We start from the raw sequence: 19,928 nt of genomic DNA, 5'->3' as shown, positions 1-19,928 counted from the left end.
AGGGAGAGAGGAACAAGAGGGAAGGAGACAGCGGGGATGAGAGGTAGAGGAATGGAGAGAGGAACTAGAGGGAAGGAGAGAGTGGGGATGAGAAGTACAGGAAGGGAGAGAGGAGCTAGAGGGAAGGAGACAGCGGGGATGAGAGGTAGAGGAAGGGAGAGAGGAACTAGAGGGAAGTAGAGAGTGAGGATGAGAGGTAGAGGAAGGGAGAGAGGAGCTAGAGGGAAGGAGACAGCGGGGATGAGAGGTAGGGGAAGGGAGAGAGGAATAAGAGGGAAGGAGACAGCGGGGATGAGAGGTAGAGGAAGGGAGAGAGGAACTAGAGGGAAGGAAAGAGTGGAGATGAGAGGTAGAGGAAGGGAGAGAGGAGCTGGAGGGAAGGAGACAGCGGGGATGAGAGGTAGAGGAAGGGAGAGAGGGACAAGAGGGAAGGAGACAGTGGGGATGAGAGGTAGAGGAAGGGAGAGAGGAACAAGAGGGAAGGAGACAGTGGGGATGAGAGGTAGAGGAAGGGAGAGAGGAACAAGAGGGAAGGAGACAGCGGGGATGGGAGGTAGAGGAAGGGAGAGAGGAACTAGAGGGAAGGAGAGAGTGGGGATGAGAGGTAGAGGAAGGGAGAGAGGAGCTGGAGGGAAGGAGACAGCGAGGATGAGAGGTAGAGGAAGGGAGAGAGGAACAAGAGGGAAGGAGAGAGTGAGGATGAGAGGTAGAGGAAGGGAGAGAGGAGCTAGAGGGAAGGAGACAGCAGGGATGAGAGGTAGGGGAAGGGAGAGAGGAATAAGAGGGAAGGAGACAGTGGGGATGAGAAGTAGAGGAATGGAGAGAGGAGCTAGAGGGAAGGAGACAGCGGGGATGAGAGGTAGAGGAAGGGAGAGAGGAACTAGAGGGAAGGAGAGAGTGGGGATGAGAAGTAGAGGAAGGGAGAGAGGAGCTAGAGGGAAGGAGACAGCGGGGATGAGAGGTAGAGGAAGGGAGAGAGGAACTAGAGGGAAGGAGAGAGTGAGGATGAGAGGTAGAGGAAGGGAGAGAGGAGCTAGAGGGAAGGAGACAGCGGGGATGAGAGGTAGGGGAAGGGAGAGAGGAATAAGAGGGAAGGGGACAGTGGGGATGAGAAGTAGAGGAATGGAGAGAGGAGCTAGAGGGAAGGAGACAGCGGGGATGAGAGGTAGAGGAAGGGAGAGAGGAACTAGAGGGAAGGAGAGAGTGGGGATGAGAAGTAGAGGAAGGGAGAGAGGAGCTAGAGGGAAGGAGACAGCGGGGATGAGAGGTGGAGGAAGGGAGAGAGGAACAAGAGGGAAGGAGACAGTGGGGATGAGAGGTAGAGGAAGGGAGAGAGGAACAAGAGGGAGGAGACAGCGAGGATGAGAGGTAGAAGAAGGGAGAGAGGAACAAGAGGGAAAGAGACAGTGAGGATGAGAGGTAGAGGAAGGGAGAGAGGAACTAGAGGGAAGGAGAGAGTGGGGATGAGAGGTAGAGGAAGGGAGAGAGGAGCTGGAGGGAAGGAGACAGTGGGGATGAGAAGTAGAGGAAGGGAGAGAGGAGCTAGAGGGAAGGAGACAGCGGGGATGAGAGGTAGAGGAAGGGAGAGAGGAGCTGGAGGGAAGGAGACAGCGGGGATGAGAGGTAGAGGAAGGGAGAGAGGAGCTAGAGGGAAGGAGACAGCGGGGATGAGAGGTAGAGGAAGGGAGAGAGGAACTAGAGGGAAGGAGAGAGTGAGGATGGGAGGTAGAGGAAGGGAGAGAGGAGCTAGAGGGAAGGAGACAGCAGGGATGAGAGGTAGGGGAAGGGAGAGAGGAATAAGAGGGAAGGAGACAGCGGGGATGAGAGGTAGAGGAAGGGAGAGAGGAACTAGAGGGAAGGAGAGAGTGGAGATGAGAGGTAGAGGAAGGGAGAGAGGAGCTGGAGGGAAGGAGACAGCGGGGATGAGAGGTAGAGGAAGGGAGAGAGGAACAAGAGGGAAGGAGACAGTGAGGATGAGAGGTAGAGGAAGGGAGAGAGGGACAAGAGGGAAGGAGACAGTGGGGATGAGAGGTAGAGGAAGGGAGAGAGGAACAAGAGGGAAGGAGACAGTGGGGATGAGAGGTAGAGGAAGGGAGAGAGGAACAAGAGGGAAGGAGACAGCGGGGATGAGAGGTAGAGGAAGGGAGAGAGGAACTAGAGGGAAGGAGAGAGTGGGGATGAGAGGTAGAGGAAGGGAGAGAGGAGCTGGAGGGAAGGAGACAGCGGGGATGAGAGGTAGAGGAAGGGAGAGAGGAACAAGAGGGAAGGAGACAGCGGGGATGAGAGGTAGAGGAAGGGAGAGAGGAACTAGAGGGAAGGAGAGAGTGAGGATGAGAGGTAGAGGAAGGGAGAGAGGAGCTAGAGGGAAGGAGACAGCGGGGATGAGAGGTAGGGGAAGGGAGAGAGGAATAAGAGGGAAGGAGACAGTGGGGATGAGAAGTAGAGGAATGGAGAGAGGAGCTAGAGGGAAGGAGACAGCGGGGATGAGAGGTAGAGGAAGGGAGAGAGGAACTAGAGGGAAGGAGAGAGTGGGGATGAGAAGTAGAGGAAGGGAGAGAGGAGCTAGAGGGAAGGAGACAGCGGGGATGAGAGGTAGAGGAAGGGAGAGAGGAACTAGAGGGAAGGAGAGAGTGAGGATGAGAGGTAGAGGAAGGGAGAGAGGAGCTAGAGGGAAGGAGACAGCGGGGATGAGAGGTAGGGGAAGGGAGAGAGGAATAAGAGGGAAGGAGACAGTGGGGATGAGAAGTAGAGGAATGGAGAGAGGAGCTAGAGGGAAGGAGACAGCGGGGATGAGAGGTAGAGAAAGGGAGAGAGGAACTAGAGGGAAGGAGAGAATGGGGATGAGAAGTAGAGGAAGGGAGAGAGGAGCTAGAGGGAAGGAGACAGCGGGGATGAGAGGTGGAGGAAGGGAGAGAGGAACAAGAGGGAAGGAGACAGTGGGGATGAGAGGTAGAGGAAGGGAGAGAGGAACAAGAGGGAGGAGACAGCGAGGATGAGAGGTAGAAGAAGGGAGAGAGGAACAAGAGGGAAAGAGACAGTGAGGATGAGAGGTAGAGGAAGGGAGAGAGGATCAAGAGGGAAGGAGACAGCGGGGATGAGAGGTAGAGGAAGGGAGAGAGGAACAAGAGGGAAGGAGACAGCGGGGATGAGAGGTAGAGGAAGGGAGAGAGGAACAAGAGGGAAGGAGACAGTGGGCATGAGAGGTAGAGCAGAGAGCCATTGCCTCCCTGCTCTACCATTCTCCATTAGGTAGACCGCAGGTAACTTTAGACCTGCAGTCTACAGAGTTGCAGGATCACGGACTCCAGTATCCTGGTGCGCCATCATCATGCCATTCTGCCTGCTATCACATGTTAACTCAGTCACCAAACTTGTCAGGGTCCAGGGGCATTATTACCATATATGGAGGAAATCAAGGGGCAATATTACTATATAAGGGGGAATCAAGGGATATTATTACCATATGTGGGGTACTTGGAGGTTGGTGGTTCAATAGTATCATACATGGACTATTCAGTGGACAATATTACTATAGTGGATCTTGAAAGTTTGTGTGCTCATCAGAATTTTTTATATTTCTACACAAATTTGACCTAAAACTACATCAGATTTTCACACAAGTCCTAAAGGGACGAATAAATGAATGAAATAAAACAAATGAGTCCAAATTATTAGACTTGGTACTTTTTTGCTAGGGAAAACAATCAAACATCACATATTTGTAAGCGACCATCGTACGAGAACCATTAGGTGTCATGGTTGTGGACAGGGTTTCTTTCCCTGTCCCTTCAGGGTTAATTTTGTGTAGCAAGAAAAGGAAAATCCAGCTTCCCAAAAAATTCCAAATTTATTGTGAATAAAACATGACGTCCAGTAGGATGAATTCACATGATAATGAGTAACAGGTTACGCGTTTCGAACAATAGCTTGCTCTTTCCCAAAGCTAATTAATTTTGTGTAGCCTCCCTTTGGACTTGGGTGGGCTATATATAAACTACCCCCCCACCGTCTGGGCTTCCTTGACAGTTATACATTAATTCTGGCTGTGTGTCTGACCCCCCTGGTGTGCTTGCATACTGTCTGTCCAATTGCCTCTTGTGCATGACCTGGTTCATTTCCTCGTTCTGTGCTTTGCCCCGCTATCCTGTTGTTACTGTATTCTCCTGCTCTGACCTTCTGGCTTGTTTACTTTGACTCCGCACCCGCTTGCCCCGTTTGTACTGTACTGCTACTTCCTGACCTCCCTTTCGTCTCACCCTTCGGCACCTCATTTACCTCCTGGTTTGACTTCGGCCCATTCTAACTACTTTCCGGCATCGCCGGTCACCGCCGCTACCCGGCATCTGGCTCCGCCTCTGGCCACTCCCCCGGGGGTCACGAGCCTTAGGTCCTGCGCTCAGGCCGGTAAGCTCACCGCAGCTTTCCTCTCACTTCCCTGTATCTCAATATTTCTGTGCGCAGATCCCTGCTAAAAGTCTGTAACAGGGGTCGTGATATTAGGATTAGCAGATAATTTTAAGGTGAAATTAATGATCTGTCAATCCATTGATTGAAAACGCTAATTAGGTGTGAGTGGGTGACCTATCACAGTGTGATGTTCACAATGCATTTTTGGATGTGTATCATGGCACCAGCAAATAATGTCTGAGGACCTCAGAAGAGAAGTTGTTGATGCTCCCCAGGTCACTAAAGGTTAGAAAAAATCTCTATAGAGTTTGCCCTCCACCAATCAACATTCAGACAACTTATGTACCAGTGGAGTAAATTCAAGACCATTATTACTATTATTAGTAGTAGTAGTAGGAGTGGTCGACCAACAAAAATCACTCAAAGAGAAAGGCATATAATAGTCTGCAAGGTCACAAAGGAACCCAAGGTCACCTCTAAGCAACTAAAGGCCTTTCTCACATTGTCTAATGTTCAAGAGTTCACCATTTTGAGGACACTTAACAACAATGATGTGCATTGCAAGGAAAAAGCCACTGCTCGCCAAAAAGAACATTGCTGCTCGTCTTCAGTTTGCAAAAGATCACCTGGACAACATAAAGAGTCCATCAGGGTTATCAATAATTAACCATCTATTTTATCCAATTGCCACCCTCACCTCTATAGAAGTAAACATTTCATTATGCAGCCTTCCTCTTAAATAGAACGAGACCTCTTGCCAAGAAAAGAGAGAATAGATTTAAGTTTTTGGCTGCAGTTCACCTTCATTGAATGCATTTCCATAAAATATTCTTTTTTTTCTGTGCAGTTTCCTTCCATTAAAGGGGTTTCTCTTTTTCTGGAAGACAAATACAATGATTTAAGCAGCCCTTAATTCTTCTCATTACAGAGTGTCTTCTTTCCAGGACATTGTGAAGGCTCTTATACAACAGGTCGTGACAATAGGGGTGTTAGCAGGAAAAACTAGGCCAATTTACAGAGGGAAAAAAAATCAGCTTTGTGTGATCAGGCACAATTTACTAATGTCCTTTATCATGCTTGGCCGAACATAGTATTTGACACAATGCCGGAGGGATATGATGAATTTTACACAAATTTAGCAAAATTACATTTTTTCTCCCAGATTTCAAGGTGATTTCTGGAATTAACCCAAGTGGAGTAGAAGAGCCTTTGTGATTCTGCAGGTGTAGGCATGCTTTCTCCATTTTAACACAGTCTTAAACGTTGCTTTCCCAATATTTCATTTATATGACATTTTCTCATACTGTGCTACCTTTTAAATTTACTCAGCAGGAGAATTATTCCTCCATGTTATGCTTCAGATTGTAAATGACTCTGCTCCACTAACCACCTGCCTGGGATTAGATTCCCCTCTCAAGCAACACTGCATCCTTCAAAGTGGCATTAGCCACCGATTAAATATTCAGACATTCAATGGTTTCTTCTTAAGGCTTCCATTTTGGACATATATTACATATACAGTATATCAGACAATCGCATGAATTGTGACTCCTTAATATAATTCCATTATGCTTCTACTGCAAGTTCGTTCAGCGAAATATAAGCTACACTGTATTCAGTCAAGAGATTGTATGCAGGTTAGTTCCATCACCATTCCTCGTGGGTGGTACATTTCCTACTCTGGAAGGTGGGAGCTTCCAATGAGGACAACTTTCAACTCCTATAAGTGGAAGGTCCTACCTTTGCAGACCAAGCTTTTCTATTCTTCTACAGGAGGAAGGACCTTCTTCTGAGGACCAAACTGTTCTATACTATTGCAGGAAAAGGGTTCTTCAATTGAGGACCCGAGCTATTCTACTCCTTTACAAGGAGTCTAGGATGACACTCTTCTGCTCTCAAGCAAAAGGAATCTTACTCAGAAGACCACACTTTTACACTACGGAAGGAGCAGGTGATTCCCCTCGATGACCATATCAATCTACTTCTTTAGAAGGAGGGTCCTTCCTTTGAGGACCAAATTCTTCTGCCCTCCTGAAGGAGGAGGGAACTTTCTTCAATGGCCACACTACTTTCCTGTAGGGGAGAGTCTTTCCCTTGATGTTCAAACTGTTGTACTTTCTTGCAGGAGGACAGTAGTTTTCCCAAGGACTATTCTACACCAATTAAGGAGCATAGAGTCTTTATTGAAGACTATACTATTTTACTCCTGTAGGAAGAGATGATCTCCCATGGGAAACAGACTCTTGCAGACCAAGCTTTTCTATTCTCCTACAGGAGGAAGGACCTTCTTCTGAGGACCAAACTGTTCTATTCTATTGCAGGAAAAGGGTTCTTCAATTGAGGACCCGAGCTATTCTACTCCATTACAAGGAGTCTAGGATGACACTCTTCTGCTCTCAAGCAAAAAGAATCTTACTCAGAAGACCAGACTTTTACACTACGGAAGGAGCAGGTGATGGGCAGCACGGTGGCTCAGTGGATAGCACTGCAGCCTTGCAGCGCTGGGGTCCTGGGTTCCAATCCCACCTTGGACAACATCTGCAAGGAGTTTGTATGTTCTCCCTGTGTTTGCGTGGGTTTCCTCCGGGTACTCCGGTTTCCTCCCACATTTCAAAGACATACTGATAGGGAATTTAAATTGTGAGCCCCATCGGGGACAGTGATGATAATGTGTGCAAAACTGTAAAGCGCTGCGGAATATGTTAGCGCTATATAAAAATAAAGATTATTATGATATTATCATTCCCCTCGATGACCATACCAATCTACTTCTTTAGAAGGAGGGTCCTTCCTTTGAGGACCAAATTCTTCTGCCCTCCTTTAGGAGAAGGGAACTTTCTTCAATGGCCACACTACTTTCCTGTAGGGGAGAGTCTTTCCCTTGATGTTCAAACTGTTGTACTTTCTTGCAGGAGGACAGTATTTTTCTCAAGGACTAGGACTATTCTACACCAATTAAGGAGCATAGAGTCTTTATTGAAGACTATACTATTTTACTCCTGTAGGAAGAGATGATCTCCTGTGGGAAACAGACTCTTTTACCATTTTGTCTAAGGAATCTTCCCCTGAGGACCACAATATTCTACTGAAATGAAGTAGGGATTTTAATTAGAGAACTTCACTCTTCTATACTCTTTCTTCAAAGGACCATACAATTCCTTTACATAGGAGAGGGGACCTTCATCAGACAACAATCTTCTTTTACTCTTCTGAATGAATGAGCAGGGATTTTTTCACAAGCACCACATTCTTCTAAATTTCTTTTAGGTGGAAAATTTCATTGAGGTCTTCACTCTTTTATCCTCTTCTATTAAAGGAACTTTCCCCAGAGCACCATACTATTCTATATTCTTACAGGATAAAGGAAGTAACTATTCTGTAAGGACAATACTCTTTTGTATTTTAGCTGGAAGAAGTAGATTCCCCCAAGAAAAGTCACCTTCCTCTAAGGACCTAACTTTTCTCTTCAGCAAGAGGAAATCTCCATCCCCTAGGACAACACTAATCTATTTCCCTGCAGGAGGAACGTTCACTAAGAACCTCCCTTTTCTACTCTACAGAGGAACCTCCACCCCCGAGGAAGACACTATTCTACTTTCCTACAGAAGACAAAAGCAATACTATTTTATAGTTTAGATTACCCCAAGAGAGGGCATCTTCCTCTGAGGAACAAACTCTTCTAATCTCCTTCCAGAGAAACCTCTCACTCCCCTTCAGGGCAACAATATTCTGCTTTCCTGCAGGAAGAAGAACATTCAACTGAGAACCTCCCTTTTCTACCGTACAGAGGAGCTTCTGCCCTAGAGGACAACTCTCTTTTTCCTTCCTTACTGAAGAAGGCACTTTCTTCTGAGAACTTCACTCTTCTACTTTTCTGCCACAGAAACCTCCAACCCCATGGACCTCACTGTTCTACTTTCCTACAGGAGAATGGATCTTCATCTAAGAACTTCACTCTTCTTCTTTCTGGCCAAAATAACCTTCCTCCAAGGACCACATTATTCTCCTTTCCAAGAAACCTTCTCTGAGAACTACACTCTTATTCTGCAGTGAATGAGAAGTGGTCAGGGATTGACAAGTCATCTGGTTGTTTTTTGACTTTTTCTGTGGTGCTTAGCATGGAACATCCCGAAAGGAAACTTGAAATTAAAAACTAGTAATTCTGATTTCTTTTATCAGTCATTAGTTTATGAGATTCCAGCTCTGTAGACATATGACCAACTTTTTAACCTGCATTCCAAAAGATAAAAATATAAAAAAAGGCAAGTTATATAAATCCTCTTTTTGTTGTTCCATTGTGTCAAGCGGTTATCACAGACTCATTGTCTACCCGAATTGTGCAACCATTGAAGTGGAATTTTAACCGTGAATAGAGGTAAAATAAGTCAAATGAAAACCAAGAAAATACAAAAAGAGCCAAGGACACCGGCAGATCCCTAACAGCGATCCTGACTCAACTCTGAATCACTGACTGTTCGTGGGCCATTGTCTGTTTTTTTCGGCAGCCTGTAGTGTCAGCATTCTATTTGGAGAAGATGTTGTAAAAGCTTCCTATATCCTACAGATGGAGATAACATGGCAAATGTTCCAAAATTGAATTCCCCACAGCCTGATTTGCCTAATTTCAGAATTGCTCCTCTTATAAATGATACAGTGCAATCCCAATAATAACGCGCGTCAGAGGATCACACCCTATATTATCTCCCGGATCGCTTTCCTCACTTTTATATCAATTTAAATAAGGTGTTATTTATTCTTTATTTTGTGAGAAAATGTAAGAAATTCACCCTATCCTCTTGATAACGCAGAGAGAAAGAAATGTAGGCATAAAGGAGAATGTCGAGAAAAAAAATAATCTCCGTAATGTTAAGAGAAGCAGCGGGCAGAATTGATTAGTAATGATTTTTCTAGCTTTTATGAATTTTTCTTTCTACAGTTATATAAATGAAGCCAGTAGATATAACAAAGGATATAATACATGTAGAAAAAGCTAAAATAATACAATTAAATCATAAAAAAATAATTATAATGATTAGGAAACAATAACAATGACCATGATTGTTAATTAAGGAGTTATATTTAATAATCTAATCTCTGAGAATTAATAGAGCTATAGCACATACTGTTCCTGCACAGCACAAACCCCCCCCACACACACACACACGTCGACCCGTTCACCACAATGGGACTATGCTAACTGCGGCCCCGTCAGTCTCAAAATTGGTGAAGGTCCCAAAGTTTAGACCCCACCATCTGAAAAGTAATGTCAGAGATTCCATCATTTTACAAAATGAGAACAACCCTTTAAGTCCCGTCTTTGCTTTCTTCATTGTCTCATTTAAGCACATTATGGCGGTATTAATTGTATTCTATATGGAGATATTAACTTAGGCATTGTGCGTCGCAGAACATTCATAGAGTAGATGGGAGGGTGTCCACCATATCTCCACTTGCAGAGCCAGCACCGCCGCGTGCTGACTGGATCTGTGTGATGTCACAGTCATGTGATCAGTCACATGGGGGAGGAGTCACATGATCTGGGGGTAAAATAACTGGGCTCCAGAAGCAGTCTTTGTTCAGCAGGACTGGAGGGAGGAATTTACAACAGTATGGTGATATTATTTGAGCACTTTATGTTGGTATTTGTTTGCATTGCATGGTGTTATTTGAGTACTTGATGATGGAATTATTTATGCACTGTATGGTATTTCTGTACTTGAGGCTATGTGCACACGTTCAGGATTTCTCGCAGAAAATTCCTGAGAAAAACCGGACATTTTCTGCAAGAAATCTGCATGCGTTTTTGTCGTGATTTTGCCGCAGTTTTGCCGCGGTTTTTCCGGACATTTCCCAATGCATTTTGTAGTGGGAAATCCGCAAAAAAACCGCAAAATTAATGAACATGCTGCGGTTCTTACCGCGATGCGTTTTTTTTTCGCGGAAACAAACGCATCATGTGCACAAAACATTGCGGAATTTATTCTAAATGATGGGATGCTTATTGTATGCATTTTTTTGCGGTTTTATAGCGTTTTTATCGGGAAAAACCCACAAAAAAACGCAAAAAAAACACATCGTGTGCACACAGCCTTATGGTGGTATCAGTTGAACACTGTATGGCTGTACTTGTTGAGCGCTGTATGGTGGTAATGTTTGAGCGCTGTATGTTGGTACTAGCTGAGTGCTGTATATTGGTACTTGTTGAGCGCTATATGTTGGCACTATTTGAACATTGCATATGGATATTATTCGAGCACTGTATGGTGGTATTTTTTTGCATCTCATGGTGTAATTATTTGAGCATTACTAGTTGATATTAGTTGATCATTGTATGGTTGCATTTGAGCACTTTATGCTGGAATTATTTATGCATTGTATAGTACATCTGCAATTTATATTGGTACTAGTTGAGCACTTAATGTTGGTATTATTTGAGCACTTAATGTTGGTACTTTTTGAGCACTGTATGTTGGTACTAGTTGAGCACTTAATGTTGGTATTATTTGAGCACTTAATGTTGGTATTATTTGAGCACTGTATGTTGGTATTATTTGAGCACTGAATGTTGGTATTATTTGAGCACTGTATGTTGGTATTATTTGAGCACTGTATGTTGGTATTATTTGAGCACTGAATGTTGGTATTATTTGAGCACTGAATGTTGCTATTATTTGAGTACTGCATGTTGGTATTATTTGAGCACTGCATGTTGGTATTATTTGAGCACTGTATGTTGGTATTATATTTATAGTGGTACTAGTTGAGCACTTAATGTTGGTATTATTTGAGCACTGTATGTTGGTATTATTTGAGCACTGTATATTGGTATTATTTGAGCACTGTATGTTGGTACTAGTTGAGCACTTAATGTTGGTATTATTTGAGCACTTAATGTTGGTATTATTTGAGCACTGTATGTTGGTATTATTGGAGCACTGTATGTTGGTATTATTTGAGCACTGTATGTTGGTATTATTTGAGCACTTAATGTTGGTATTATTTCAGCACTGTATGTTGGTATTATTTCAGCACTGAATGTTGGTATTATTTGAGCACTGAATGTTGGTATTATTTGAGCACTGTATGTTGGTATTATTTGAGCACTGTATGTTGGTATTATTTGAGCACTGTATGTTGGTATTATTTGAGCACTGAATGTTGGTATTATTTGAGCACTGAATGTTGGTATTATTTGAGCACTGTATGTTGGTATTATTTGAGCACTGTATGTTGGTATTATTTGAGCACTGTATGTTGGTATTATTTGAGCACTTAATGTTGGTATTATTTGAGCACTGTATGTTGGTATTATTTGAGCACTTAATGTTGGTATTATTTGAGCACTGTATGTTGGTATTATTTGAGCACTGAATGTTGGTATTATTTGAGCACTGAATGTTGGTATTATTTGAGCACTGAATGTTGGTATTATTTGAGCACTGTATGTTGGTATTATTTGAGCACTGTATGTTGGTATTATTTGAGCACTGAATGTTGGTATTATTTGAGCACTGTATGTTGGTATTATTTGAGCACTGTATGTTGGTATTATTTGAGCACTGTATGTTGATATTATTTGAGCATTGCATCTGAATATTATGTTAAGCACTGTATGCTGGTGTTTTTTGCATTGCATGATGGTATTTGAACTTTTTATACTGGTATTACAAATGCACTGTAGGGTATTTCTGCACTGTATGTTGGTACTATTTGAGCCCTCTATGTTGATATTATTTCTGCACTATGTGATCACAATTTGTCTGTTGCATGTTGTTATTATTTCAGCACATTATGACGGAATTATTTGGTTACTAAGTGGTGGTATTTACTTGTGTGACACTTTACAGAATATTATTTTTGCTATGTGGTCATTGCGACACTCTTTACCTATTAAAGGGAACCTGTCACCCCCAAAATGGAAGATGAGCTAAGCCCACCGGCATCAGGGGCTTATCTACAGCATTCTGTAGTGCTGTAGATAAGCCCCCAATGTATCCTGAAAGAGGAGAAAAAGAGGTTATATTATACTCACCTGGGTGTGCAGTCCGATCCGTTGGGTGTCGCGGTCCGGTCCGGGGCCTCCCATCCTCATAGGATGACGTCCTCTTCTTGTCTTCAGGCTGCAGCTCCCGCGCAGGTATACTCTATCTGCCCTGTTGAGGGCAGAGCAAAGTACTGCAGTGCGCAGGCGCCGGGCCTCTCTGACCTTTCCTGTTGCCTGCGCACTGCAGTACTTTGCTCTGCCCTCAACAGGGCACACAAAGTATGCCTGCGCCGGAGCCCTAGCGTGAAAACAAGAAAAGGACGTCATCGTAAAAAGATGGGAGGCCCCGGACTGGACCGCGACGACCATCGGACCGGACCGCACGCCCAGGTGAGTATAATCTAACCTCTATTTCTCATCTTTGAGGACACATCGGAGGTTTATCTACAGCATTATGGAATGCTGTAGATAAGCCCCTGATGCCGGAGGGCTTAGCTCATCTTCCATTTCGGGGGTGACAGGTTCCCTTTAAGGCAGTTTGGTAAATCTATGTGCAACTATATGGTAACCATAATGTATTGTGCTGCTACTTACACACTGTACGGTATGGTTATTTGTACACAGTATAACACTACATTGGTGCCACCAACCAAAGTCACTGCCCTGGGAACCATCCAACAACCAGTTTTCATACCAGTGTCCTTTTGGCTTTAGAAGCAGCAGATTGGCATTGGGCTGAATGAGGTTCACCATATTGTCACATATGATATACATCTAGGAGCAGGTTACATGGCTGACTAATTTCTTTACTTCTACTTCTCTAGAACGATTTACGCTACATGCCCAGAGGGGAATATGCAAGAATTATCCACCTTTCTTCCATCCAAGCCCATGGAATTGGTAATGTGTACTACCTGATGACAGCACAAGGTACTGTTATCCTTACTTAACAGCCATAAGGGAGTCAGTAATTATATCACCATGTTTTACGCAATGTTCATAATTGCTTTTACACCTTGTTAGCGCGGCGGTCCCACCTGCTATAATATCACTTGTTCTTTTCTGTGAGAGGCGTCAGTCATCGACTATTCACAATGTAAATGATGCTGCTACTTTATGCCAGAAGTAAGAATATAGCAGCAATACTGTGACTAGCACTCCTGCACCCCGAGTTCACAACACCCAAAGGTGCAGGAAAAAATAACCTAAATATATGCGATTCAACTGATATACATTGTATACACCTCAAGTACAGTAAATACAACCGGCTTTAGAAGCAGCTGATTGACATTGGGTGGAAAGTTAGACTAATGGGGACTGTATAGGAAATATACCATATTGCTCCTACTAGTTGCATTGGTCACATTGTCTTTATGTATGGCCATCGTTAGGCAACTATGTAAACCTGTGAAAGAATTCCGCATCCTACACCATAAGAGAATGCTGCACTATGAGTGGCAATTATGTTAGGGAGAGTACAGGTTTTTTTTATATACTCATGTTCTCTTACTGCCCCCATGTTCTGATAGGGGAATAGGCATGAGGTAGGGTTATGGTCACACTGCGGTCAATGGATCAGCGACTCCACCAACAGTCCCAGGAGATTTTATGGGAAGAACACTGGTGAATTCAGTACTATTCTTCTCATTGGAATAAAAAAAAACACAGAAGAACTTGACAGACTTCACTGTGACTCAGTTGAGACTAAAGATCCCACACAACCCGCCCAGCCCCAAAAGACTAACCCCCGCCATATCTCTATGGCTCCTCTGAAGTCTCTCACAGTCTACATAGACCTTCCAGAGGTGACCTCTCCGAGGAGTGAAGGTACTATCAACTCATACCTCTACAGTGACAACCGCTCAAATCTCCGAAAGATGTTTTCTCTCGTGACTTGTTACATGATAGAAAGATGGCACCAGTTTTCTTAGTTCCTACAAAACTCTACAAGATGTTTTCCACAAGGTAAGCCTAATGCCCAGCATCTTCTCAGATACCTCAACCGTCACTCTGGCCTCCAACTCACCAATAGTCCCTCAATGTATCAGCCCACGTTAGTTTCCAGCCTACCAGCTCTGCCGAAATGCACAAGCTCACTCTTGTCTCCAGCCCATGAACGATGGACATATCCATTGTGATCACCAAATCTGACAGGTTGACTTTAGCCTCCAGCCAGTGCTGGCACTGTTAGATGGCAGCCAGGAAACTGCCACTTCGTCTGTCAGCTATTTGGCAGGATATGGTGGCAGCATTGTGAATCACACCCCCAAGTCCACAACTCCTTAGACCCAAACGTGCACAGAAAGCGAAGTCCAAAATTACCTAAAAATTCAACACAACTATTATACATTGCATCAACATCCTGTACAACAAACATCAGAGTCCTGTTAGCTTTAGCAGCTGATTGACATTGTGCACAAAAGTGATGGAGATTAAATGACCAAGAAGGCTACTAGTGCTATCTACTGTATCATATTTGCCCGATACGGGACTGTGAACCTAAAAATGAGTCGGCCAATGAAATGCACCTTTAACAATGATCTCGGACTCGAAAATAGACCTTACGGTTAAACAGTTTTATTTTCCACACTTCATTGGTTATCTTATAATATGGATGACACCCAGTAAACAAATTTCCCCTCTAATGAATCTGTTTGTCAGATGTGCAAATCCAGCCGGTTCTGCTTACGGACGGCAATGAAATCAAGCAGTTTGCTGCAATGTATTCTTACCAGGTGCCATTGTGTAAACTGGGTCACTGTAATTTATCTGTTGTGGCGTGACAGAGCCGTAATATTCATGCCATTTGCCTCTGCATTTTCCTATTCACAGTTCAGTGCTGCTGGAGACTGTCAAATTGCCAGCCATCTGCATTGTTTCAGAGCTCAGCGAACGCCCCACAGGCTTCCCATTCCCTCCTAGATGGAGGACGCCTGACCGAGGACGCTTTGCAATGCTCTTATACCTTCCACCAGGGACTTGCATCTGGTCAGGTAGCATCGAGCTGAAGCCAACTAGTATGATGGGGGTTAGGAGTCGGCAAAAGTGCATCAAGGAAACTTACGCCGCTACATTCCTCCAGATCGGCATCCGATAGACCAGTGAAGACTTTCATTACTTCTCCTTCTAATAATTTCATAACTGAAGGTCCCTCGGCAAGGAGAACCATTACCTGCTCTGCTTTGGAAGGCGAATAATCAAATCTTGGCTAACACAGTTTTCTTTCCGATTGGACAAAATGTGAACGCTGCAGCCCATCAGCGGCCATCACTCTACCGGACGTAGACAGGGGAGGCAGCACCGATCTTGGAAGTGAGTATTAATAATTTTTATTTTTTCTCCTCCTTGACCATATTAATGATGGGATGTCGATTAGTGAAGTGTGTTTATCTTCAGGAGCACAGCGCTCCTCTGCCTCCCAGAGATGAGGGAGCAGCTCGCTTCTGAAAACTGCCAATTTTCACTTGGGGCACGGTTGAGTCTCTGGTCGAAATTGTCTGCTCTCCGAGGCTGCAAGGAAAAACAGCTTTTCCTCTGGAGCATCAGATGAGCCCTGAGGCAAAGTCACAGAGGGGCCCAAGAGGTAATGGGGCCACTACCACCTCCAAAGCAGGTGGAATTGTGCATTTTGATGAGATATTGGATTGCAAAGGGGCCATGTGTTGTTCTTGCACAGCGGCCTTCTCTGTCTGTGTCCGCCAGTAAGCAGGGGAACTGAAACTGGTCAGATCCAACACTTTCAAGCCTAGTAGAAAAAAGCTTAAAAGCGCATGCTTCTCTCCTAGGAAATCAGCCACCTCTGATAGACTACAGAGGTGGCCGGTAGCCTTGGCAATAATCAGCAAACTATTTCAATTTTTCCCATTTAATAAGATAAGACAGAAGATGAACTCTACATCTACTAAACATGTCACTTATTAACCCTTCATGACAACGTTTTATTTACTTTTTTCTAAGGTTGGGGAAAATCTTTTATTGTATTTTTTTTGCACAATTTTGATGCTATATATATATATATATATATATATATATATATATATATATATATATATACACATAAATTCAAATTGATAGATGACTTCCTGCCTAAATGTCTTTCACAAAACTTTTTAAAAGTTAATAATTTTTTTATTTTTTTTTAAGTTGTCCTCTTGTTTCGAAGGGTCTCTTGAAAATAAGCTGATCATAAAGTATCTCCAAGCTGGTATCATCAGCGTTCAGTTGGTGGAGACCTGAGAGAAAGTGTTCAAGTTCCTTGCAGCACCATCGCAGGTCACATGAAGTATTACATAGCATCAATAGGATGACTATGTCATGTAGGAAAAGAACAGGTCCTCCAGATCCAGATCGAGAGATGCTCTTGGAAATCATTCGTCCATCTAGGGGGCGAGAGAATGAGAATGGGTTCTTCAAAGCCAATAGTGGTGCACGTTGCTGTCCGTAATGGCCACCTACGGTAATAACCTCTACCAATCAGTGAGATGTTTGTTTTTTTTCTCCAAACAGTAGGTCAATCTTTCTGACTAGCTGAGTACAATAGGTTCCTGTATCTTCTCATAATTAAGTTAACGGCCAATAATATGCAAAATGTGGTGTTTAATAACAAAGCGCTGGGCATATGCATTGCAGCCATTTGGCTCTTACGTTCCCCTTTGGCTATAAAAACATCATCAGTTCCATCAGACTTCTGCCCAATTTCTCCGGCTGTGATGATTACAGCAGACCTTTTCAAACGTTTTAGCGATTATGAGTCTAATTTCCAAAGTCATCTGGTAAGATTCAGGGGCCGTGTTGTTTCCTTGTGATTTAGAAGAACTCATTCAGAAAGCAGATGGCTCAGAGTCAATCCCGTTAAAACTAATGGAGTCCGACCGGACGCGCGTCTTCCTGTGAACCCAGAAGATAGATATGGGAGGAGAAGACGACCAGATGCAGTTTGTTTTCTAGAAAAAAAAAGAATTTTCCTTCTTGTTAAGGATTAGAGCTGGGAATATAAAAACCTCCTACCGCTTAACTTTAAAGTCCGTGCCTAGCATCACAGCCGAATTTTTTTTTCTTTTCCGAGATTAACCTTCTCTTTTGGAGTGGAAAGGCAGATTTGTGCCCGTTTTGTTGGACGCTTTAGATGTTGAGATCGCTTATTCAACTTCATAGGCTCCATTCACTACAAACCGAGCGCCTAATCCCCTCCCAAAAAAATGTTACTGACCAAAGAACTCCCTCATTAAATGTTCTACTTACCAATGCATTCAAGATGGCTTAAGAAAATATAAGCCTCGTGACTCGTGCCTGACACTTAACAAATCTGAATGCCAGCTCAGACTGAGGGTATTAGAAAACGAAGGATGACCAATTCTTTACCATCCTAAACTTCCCCAATGTTTTCATACATATAGATGTTCTTAAAGGGAACGTGATAGGACAATTTTAATACTAGAAATAATCATATTTTTGTCTAGGTCGTAATGAAACAATAAAAATGACACCTGTTTTGTAGAAATCAGATGTGCCAGCGCTGAGAAATCAAGTTTTGAAGCCAGATTAAACTTAGCCTGAAAGTGCTTTGGGGGGGAGGATCCATGTAGTCAGAGTGCATTGACACGCCCCCCTAATGCACTTCCAGGCTAATTTGCATGTGATTTCAAAGCTCGATTTCTTAGCGATGGCACATCGGATTATTGCAGGACCGGTATCATTTTTGTCGCGTTTACTATGACCTACACAGCCAAACCACTAATTTAAATAGTAAAGTAATCCTTTTAATGAGGAAATTCCTGACAGTTCCACATTATTTAGAGCTCCATTGTCCCTTTATACAGAGTAAGTGCACATCAACTTACCATTGCATATTAATCTTTGTACTAACCATTGTCATGATGCAGGAAGTATCATAGATACCATATAAAAACTTATTTGTGAATTACCCATTAGAAATAGATCATAGTGGCATGGCGCAAAGTCACCTCCGAATGGGGTTGGACTCCTCATGTCAGAGCCATGGCCCACAAAGAACCCTGTTGTTACATTAAGTGTGCTAACTAGGTGAGGTGTATCCTCTAAGCCTGAGGTCCGTTTGCGCACACGGGCCACAGACATTGGTGCAACAGCTAGGTGGAGCACATAGATGAAGGACTGGAAACTACAGATAGGTGGAATACTGGAAACCGCGGGCAAGCGAGAGACATCCAGGACACCACAGGCAGACACTTAGAAGGTAAACTAAAAGTTTTAATAAAGTTCTGAAAGTCAAAAGCAGTCACGAGACATACTGGAAGCCACAAGCGAACATGTAGAAGGCAAATTAAAATACTAAATAAACTTCTGGGAACCACAGATAATCAGGCGGGATGCTGGAAACTGCTGGAAGGTGGAAAACGTCCAGGAGACCGCAGGCAAACAGGTGGGATGCTGGAAACCACAGGCAAGCAGGAAATGTCCAGGAGACCGGAGGTAAGCAGGTAGGATAGGGGAAGCTGGAGTCAGGCAGGAGACATCAAGAAGACCACAGGCAAGCATGCAGGATGCTGGTAAGAATTGATACTGGAAAAAAACAGGCAGATAGGTAAAGTCCTGAAGACCACTGACAGATAGCAAGGTTACTGGAAACCACAGACAAATAGGTGAAGTCCTGAAGACCACTGGCATGTAGAAGTATTACTGGAAACCACAGACAAGTAACTCATGGACAGGAAACTACAGACAGCCAGGAGATGTCCTGATGATTGTGGACTGTAACCATGTTCAGATAACTAAGAGAGTTACTAGCAAGTCTTCATACAATACCAAGACCCAGGTGTGAGTCTTGGGAGGCCTTATATAGGCCCAAGAAATACATCACTTGAGGGAATGCCACTCGACATGGAGCACAAGAACATCAAACAGAACGAGGCACATGCGTGACGCATACACTGTGTTCCAAATTATTATGCAAATTGGATTCAAGTGTCATAAAGATTTAATTGTTTTGTTTTTCAAACAAACTTGTGGATGGTATTGTGTCTCAGGGCTCAATGGATCACTGAAATCAATCTTAAACACACGTGATAATTACTTTTCCAGGTGATTCTAATTAAAGGAAAACTACTTAAAAATGATGTTCCACATTATTAAGCAGGCCACAGGTTTCAAGCAACATGGGAAATAAAAAGGATCTCTCTGCTGCTGAAAAACTTTACATAGTGCAATGCCTTGGGCAAGGGATGAAAACATTAGATATTTCACAAAAACTTAAGAGTGGTCATCATACTGTGAAGAGATTTGTGACTGAAACAGAGCACAGACAGAGTTCAGGCATAATGAGGAAGGTTTCTGCCAGACAAATTCATTGGATTAAGAGAGCAGCTGCCAAAATACCATTACAAAGCAGCAAACAGTTATTTGAAGCTGCTGGTGCCACTGGAGTCCCTCAAACCTCAAGGTGTAGGATCCTTCAAAGGCTTGCTGCGGTGCATAAACCTACTATTCGGCCACCCCTAAACAGTGTTCACAAGCAGAAATGGTTGCATTGGGCCCAGATATACATGAAGACTAATTTTCA

Source organism: Ranitomeya imitator, chromosome 9 (assembly GCF_032444005.1).
Source record: "Ranitomeya imitator isolate aRanImi1 chromosome 9, aRanImi1.pri, whole genome shotgun sequence".
NCBI lineage: Eukaryota > Metazoa > Chordata > Amphibia > Anura > Dendrobatidae > Ranitomeya > Ranitomeya imitator.
This window is presented reverse-complemented; position numbering follows the sequence as displayed.